At 26.7% G+C, this 8,400-nt stretch overlaps 1 long non-coding RNA gene across 1 annotated transcript; it reads left to right on the top strand.

The window, feature by feature from the left end:
* The first annotated feature begins 1,395 nt into the window (after positions 1-1,395).
* Positions 1,396-4,596, top strand: LOC143083035 (uncharacterized). The gene is made up of 3 exons (XR_012980531.1): positions 1,396-1,500; positions 2,482-2,578; positions 3,264-4,596. It is a non-coding gene; the product is annotated as an uncharacterized LOC143083035 (long non-coding RNA).
* The last annotated feature ends 3,804 nt before the right edge of the window (positions 4,597-8,400 follow it).

The raw sequence follows: 8,400 nt of genomic DNA, 5'->3' as shown, positions 1-8,400 counted from the left end.
GTTGTTGTCTCTTTGGCACATTCCCCATTTCCATTCTCAATTTTACAAAAATACCTGCTGTATGTGCAGACAGACATTAGGATCGGATCTAGGTTTGGAAAAAAGGAGGTATAATTGTAAAAAGTGGAAAAAATACTTTATAATAAAAATGAGAAATCTAAACAGTTGTTTACTGAATGATTGTATATGGAAGAAAAAAATCCACAAATAAAATCTTTTTTTTAAGTTCAAAATATAGCGAGTATATAAATATAGTCTAAATCATTTCTTGTATTGATTGAGATTTTTGAAGCAACTAACCTTTTTTTACAGTTTTGTGAAAACAGATTTTTTGTTTTGTCAATTCATCCCTCTTGTATTTGATTTTGCTCCCGTATAATGTGTTATCATTTTAATATTTTTGTTAGTGTAAAGTCTGTATTCCGCCACATTATAATAGTGCAAGGTCGCATCAATACTTTTTATTTGGCATGAAATGTTGAAATATTTCTTTACAAAAAAACTTCATTGTCAAAATAATTTAAAAAAATGTTTATCTTTTTTGAAATAGATATATATTATGTCCATAAACTGCATCATCAAATAATAATAAAAAAACACATGTAAATTATTGACATTTTGTCATCTGACTGCAAACTATTGTGTTGATTAATACGCTTTTCGGATGATCTTCAAAAATTCTTCCGTGTCATCTATAGAGAGTGGACAGTGACATTGTTTACTAAGTAATAGGATTAATTAAAACAACTAATCAATAAGGATCACTTCAATAAACAGATAAAGTCGAATTATGTTTAGACAAAATTTTAAAAATTTAAATAGAATAAAGAATGATAAAATCTAAAATCACTATAACATATATGTGTTAAAATAATCTTAGATTGAAAAAAATAGTTCAAATAAACCATTCAAATTTATGTTGTAATTTTTTCCCCCATTTTCCACTAATTTCATATTACATCAAAGCCCAATTAATTAATAGCTTTGGGACACTAAAAATCAAATTGTTGTTGATTACTTTTAGAATTTTTAAGTACCGTCATGTATTAGTTTTAGATAACCGTGACGTATTAATGAAATATATAATAAATAACAAGAAAAAAAATAATTTAAATTATTATAAAAGTGAAATTTAGCTCACTTTGTACTTGTCGGGACAAGATGAAAATATCAGCAGGTGAAAAAGTCTAATGAATTTGGATAAAAGGTAAAAACAACATGATGTCAATTGTTTATTTATTATTTTTATCCTCTTATTATAATCCAGTGACATGCTTTTACTGTTACGAATATGCTAATTAATTGACTATCTAAAAAATGAATAGCTTAATTATCAGACATGTTTAAATATGTTTGTATATGTAATATTTGGGACTATTACATTCGGATATATAAGTATGTATGTTCGTTACGTTATCATTCGAGATGAGAGGGAGCAACATGAAGAGACATCGGTCAAACGGAAGGGGATCGCTTACTGAATTGGAGTTTTGTAATAAGGTAAATAAACACATTATTTATTATGATAAATTACACAAGGGTGCATTTAAATAGACTATACAGAAAATATAAAAGTATTGTTTTAATTAAGTCTTAGTTTACTTTTTGCTTTAGCATACTAAACATTAACGTAGGTTCTTGATTTAAAATAATAATAATAATAGCTGCGAAGACAAAACCCAATAACATACTGGCTCTTTTGAAACATCCATTGGTTAATTCCTTCAAATTAATATGCAGTCATAGTTAAAACTACAATTTGCATTTTGATATCAATAAATAGTTTGTACTTATACCAATGAAAATAAAAGAAAGTCTGATTTTTGTATCGATATTAAACATCGTTGTTTATCGGCACCTGGATGATAAGTCAGTCAAATTTTATTTCATTTCTTATGTCAAAATTACATGGCTGTATAGAAATAAAGAATCTGCAGAAAAACAAGATAATATCTCGAGTTATCTCTCCTGAATCGCGAAACTCTTTGAATTTGAAATACCATAATATTCTCCATTTAACATATGAAATGTGTTCCGGCTTTTTTCACTACATTGAGTCTGACAAAGTTCTTTTCATCCCTTTAAGTTTGTGATTACTTTGGTTATAGCTGACTTTGATCGCAGATTAATGTATTAGTCCCACGCAGAAACTGAACACTAACACTATAAAACAATGGCTATCTGAAGAATTTAAAGCAACATATATTTTGAATGTCGATTGCTTTTCGTACCAAATTCAGTTTGCACATAATTGTAGATCTCAAACAATAAATTTAAAGTTTAATTGCAAATTTATGTCTTTATGCATGCCTTTAATACAAATTCACAATTACTTTTACAAACGCATAAAATAATATAGATGCTTTATTGGAATGTATTAGTTTTACTAAATTTTTTATTTGTGTTGCGTAACGTATTAAATTTTACAGTTACATGTATTCAAATAATTAAAAGTACAATGTGTATCTTTGTCTATTTCAGAAAAGTGCTGTAGAAGAATATGTGAATATTTGTAAGAAAAAGAAGATGTGTTCAGCAAAACAAAAATGCTAAGCCAGTAGAAAGCCAGCAGTGAATGGTAAGTCATCACACGATTATTACTTGGAACGACTCGTAAGCTGACAAGCGAGTTTATCTATTTAATGTAATTATGAGTTAAGGGAAACAAAAACAAAAACAACACAAACCCGAAGTGTGGAAAAAAGAAACGCAGACACAAAATTAACAATGAACTAGTAGCCTAAGACCAATTACAAATGATAGTCATACCAGCTTAGTTTTAGGTTTTTTAAGAGAACAAATATTCCCCCCACTGCATGCTTATAACGCTTACTATGTGGTATGGGATTTGCTTATTGTTGAAGCCCGTACGGTGACATATAGTTATTAACTTTATGTCATTTGCTCTCTTCTGGAGAGTTGTCTCGTTGGCAATCATACCGCATCTTCTTTTTTTTATATAATAGGCCTGTCTTACTGCAGGATTCTCGTTGAGGTCAATTGTCAGTCATACTATATTATGATAATTATTTTCAAAGAAGAATATCTGAATGAGCTGGCATAGTAGTTTCAATAAACTTCAAATAAACAGCATTACTGTTATCTTAAGTCTTAAATGTTTCTATCCTCAGTGGAATTTTGTGTTTAAAGCAGACATTAAAGTATAATTATCATATGACGATGCATATAATTATTCAACATCGGAAAACCAATGACAATGAAATAACAAAACAGAAATTTAGATTTTCTTTCTTGTTTTACAGGTGATTGACTTATCAGTGGAAAATACGGGATTCCTACATCCAACCCACATATGCGCAATAGACTACCTCTACTTTCAAGTGATCAAATAAGGTACTATATGAAGAAATTAAACAGATTACCGAGTTAACTGAAAGAATGAGAGAAAAGAAATCGAAGGTACGAACAAGAAATCGAAAGATATGGGCAATAAATAAAAAGATATGGATAAGAAATCGAAAGGTATGGGAAAGAAATCGAAAGATATGGGAAAAGCATCGAAAGATATGGGAAAGACAAAAATGTCGATTAATGTGGAAATAAGACCATTGATAAGAGCATCACTACAGTAAAGTCAGCAGACGATAGGTATTCAAGACACTTTATATGATATATGTTATTTTGTTATCAGTTATACATTTGTTTCTAGTTTACAGTTGTTTTACGTAAAGTTTTTGTTGTACTAATTTTATTTGGAACGTTACTTATTTTTTACTATCAGTATTATTTTGTTTTTATTTTTACATTTTACATTTTGAGCATGTTTTACAAGCGTATTTGTGATATTTACATTTTTACAAACGTTGTTACATTTACAAATACATTGCGGAAATTTTCATTCGAACATTTGCTATAAGCATTCTGTGATAATTTGTTATAAGCGTTCTGTGATAAATTGTTATAAGCATTCTGTGATAATTTGTTATAAGCGTTCTGTGATAATTTGTTATAAGTATTCTGTGATAATTTGTTATAAGCATTCTGTGATAATTTGTTATAAGCATTCTGTGATAATTTGTTATAAGCATTCTGTGATAAATTGTTATAAGCATTCTGTGATAATTTGTGATAAGCATTCTGTGATAAATTGTTATAAGCATTCTGTGATAATTTGTTATAAGCATTCTGTGATAAATTGTTATAAGCATTCTGTGATAAATTGTTATAAGCATTTGTTATAAGCATTCTGTGATAATTTGTTATAAGCATTCTGTGATAATTTGTTATAAGCATTCTGTGATAATTTGTTATAAGCATTCTGTGATAAGATGTTTTTATTGTTATACATTTGTTATTTTAATCAGAATTTTTTTTTTTTGGGTTTAAATTCCTTAAATTATTTATTACACCAAATTTTGAGCAATCAAGCATTATATTTCTTTTAATCTATTGAAACAGCTTGAGGATTAATATAAAGAAATAAGAACTTTTGCGAACAACTATTTTTTCTAATCGGTAAAATTTACATTGTTACAAAACTTTTTTGTTACGTTTACAAGCGTGTCTGTGATATTTAATTGTTAGTTGTTTTTTTTTACAATTGTTATTTGTTTATCTTATCCGTCCATTGATTTTTGTTTTAAATTTTTTTAGTTGTTTTTTTACAATTGTTGTTTGTTTATCTAATCCGTCCATTATTTTTTTTTTATATAAATTTCAATATTTTACACTTGGTAATTCTTATTTTTTAAAAAGAATTGAATAATAATACGTCATTGTTCTGTGTTTCAGCACATTACCATTCTTAAAGGAAAAGAAGTTATTTTTTAAATTCATGTTTTTATTTTTTTTATTTTATACAATTGTTTTTTTTCCAGTCCAGTCCAGTCCATTTATTTTTCAAGTTACGCATTTTATTTGTGCAGAACTCTTATCATCTCTTAATTATTTAAAGTATGATTTCGAAACTAAAAGTTATTTTTTGTTTTAAATCAAATTTGATAATGTAAGATTTACAATAATACTTTATAATCTTATACTTGTTTGAGCAATTCTAAGAGTTTTAAATTTTGACGACTGTATCAATTATACTTACGTTATACAGCGCTGTAGTCATACAAATTATAATGATGTATCTACATTTCAACATTTGCAAGCATGTCTATGATAAAAAAGCGTATCCCTGATATCTTACATCTTAATTCAATCAATCATATCTGTCAGTGATATTTTACGTTTAACTCAATATATCTGTGACAATATATTTTTTTTGTTTTGTTTCAGTTGATACAATTGTTTTAAGTTAAGTTTTTATTATATTTTTTCAGCGTTACTACTTTTTACAGTCAGGATTATTATGGCTATTTTCTTTGTTTTTAGAATTTACATTTTGAACATATTTTACATCCGTTTCTGTGATATTTACATTTTAAAAGCGTATCTGTGATTTATACATTTTACAAAATTATTTAATATAAACATTTTACAAGCGTATCTGTGATATATACATCTTACAAAATTATTCAATATTTACATTTAAAAAAATTATTTAATATTTACATTTAAAAAAATTATTTAATATTTACATTTTACAAAATTATTTAATATTTATATTTTACAAGCGTATCTGTGATATATACATTTTACAAAATTATTTAACATTTATATTTTACAAAATTATTTAATAATATTTACATTTCACAACATTATTTAATATTTACATTTTACAAGCGTATCTGTGATATATACATTTTACAAAATTATTAAATATTTATATTTTACAAAATTATTCAATACTTAAATTTTACAAAATTATTTAATATTTACATTTTACTAAATTATTTTATATTTACATTTTACATGCGTATCTGTGATACAACATTTTAAAAAAATATTTAATATTTACATTTTACAAAATTCTTTTATATTTACATTTTACAAGCGTATCTGTGATACAAACATTTTACAAAATTATATTGATATTCATAATTCACACATCGTTAAGAATCATAACTATATAAGTTTCCAGAGACATGTTTAAAACAAGGCGTTGTATAATCTTTGTTAAAGATCCATTGATATGGTAACAAGAGATTGAAATTTTGATTTAAAACGTAGAAAATATTTATCAACGCATGTACATATTTTGTAGATTATAATGTATATATGTTTGTATTTTTTTCTTCTTCTAGAATAAACATATTATGAAAAAAAAATATTCGTTTTGTTGAGTTGATGCGTAAAAAAGGATGCATTTAAAAGATATAGGAATATGTGGTATGAGTACCAATAAGACAACTCTCCATCCAAGTCACATTTTATAAAAGTGAACCATTATAGGTACGGTCTTCAACACGGAGCCTTGGCTCACACCGAACAGCAAGCTATAGAGGGCCCCCCAAAAAATACTAGTGTAAAACCATTCAAACGGGAAAACCAACGTTCTAATCTATATAAAAAAAAACGGGAAACGGGAAACACTTATGAACAACATAAACAAAAGACAACTACTGAACATCTGATTCCTTTTTGTAAGTATTGTTTTCTGATTATATATTTTATATTTGGGATCTATGGTGAAATCAAATATAAAATATTACAGTGTCTAAAATGATTATAATGGAATCATGAGTCATACTTATAAAAGTTAGAAGATGTGATAGTACTATTCCAAATGAGACAACTCTCCACTAGAGAACAAATGACGTAGAAGTTAGTAATAATAATCTTTTATTCGTAAGCAATACAGCTTATAGAATATAAATATTACAAATATTCAATTACATCAGTGAAATATATTTACATTTAAACAATTAGTCAAATAATCATGTAAGTAAGTATACACGTATAACAGTACAGCAGAGTATGATAAAACATAACACATATTAAGCATTTATAATGATGAGACTAATTACGTGCCTTCTCGGCCAGAAATAAAAACTTTCCTAAATTGTTAAGTTCCTTTACATTATGAACAGATAGCAGTTGTATAAGTTTAAAATTCGAAGGTTTTCTCCAATAATATGGTTTGATAAATTTCTTTCGAAGTTCATTATACTTGTCACATACTAAAATAAAATGATATTCATCTTCAATTACTTGTTTATCACACATATTACAAAGTCTCAGATGTCTCTCAATATTATAAAATCGACCAGTTTCTATATTCAAACAGTGAGCAGATATGCGATATTTACAAATAAATGGTTTATAAATATAATTTACAGCATGATCTAAATAAAATTGTAACATGTTGGGGTCAAATACATATCTATACAACATACATTTTGGCGAGTCTTCAAAAAATGAGTTCATTTCACTATGAAAGCTACCCTTTACTCTATCTTTGAATTCACTTAAAAACAAATCCACATTTTTTACACCCTGATATAACCATACATCCTGGAACCCATACATGTATAATATGTCTCTAATTCGACAGGCCCAGTTATATTTGTCGTTTGGTTTTTTATTACATCTCTCGAGCATTTCTTCATAACAACATTTAAGAATACTGTTATCGGTACATAATAACTTAAACCAATATTTTAACATTCGACAATATCTTTCTAAAAACATAGGGTATCGTTCCAACTCACAATAAACCATATAATTAACAGTAGATGCATTCACCTTTAATATACGTTTTAAAAATTTCATTTGAACTTGTTTAATATCATCACATTTGTGATTTCCCCAAACTTCACAACTATAATTCAAAATACTTGCTACATACGTGTCAAACAATGACAGCATAGTTTCAAAATTAAAACAGTCATCCGGCAATTTACTATACAGACTAAATAATGCTTTACGACCTTGGTTTGCTAATGATTTTTGAGTATATGTAAAACAACCATTATATCTAAATAAAATACCCAGATATACAAATTCATCACACATATCTATTGAATTTCCATTGAAATACCATCTCTCATTTGCTTTAACTTGTCCTCTGTTTCTGAATACAACAATTTTTGTTTTTAAACAATTAATAAATAAATTGTACTTATTAGAATAGACATTTAAACAATTAATCATCTTTTGTAAATCTTCAATATTTTCGCTGAACAATACTGTGTCATCTGCATACATAAGTAAATACAAGTTCAACATTTTTAACTCATAAGGCTGACATCCTTGACTAATAAGCTCTATTTCCATGTCATTTACGTACAATGAATATAAAAATGGGGATAATGATTCCCCCTGCATTAAACCAACATTACTATTAAAGAAATTTGAGAAGCTACCATCAAATTTTACACAACATTTAAGTTTTGAATACATAGATTTCAATACATTTAATAGTTTACCAGTTACACCTAATCTAATAAGTCGTAACCACAATTTCATATGTGTGACACTGTCAAACGCCGTTTTATAGTCTACAAAACAACAATAGAATCTTTTACCAGATTTCAAAGATTTTGAAATTAA

This window comes from Mytilus galloprovincialis, chromosome 7, assembly GCF_965363235.1.
Source record: "Mytilus galloprovincialis chromosome 7, xbMytGall1.hap1.1, whole genome shotgun sequence".
In the NCBI taxonomy this organism is placed as follows: Eukaryota; Metazoa; Mollusca; class Bivalvia; order Mytilida; family Mytilidae; genus Mytilus; species Mytilus galloprovincialis.
Note: the sequence above shows the minus strand (reverse complement) of the source record. Positions and strands in the feature narration are given on the sequence as shown.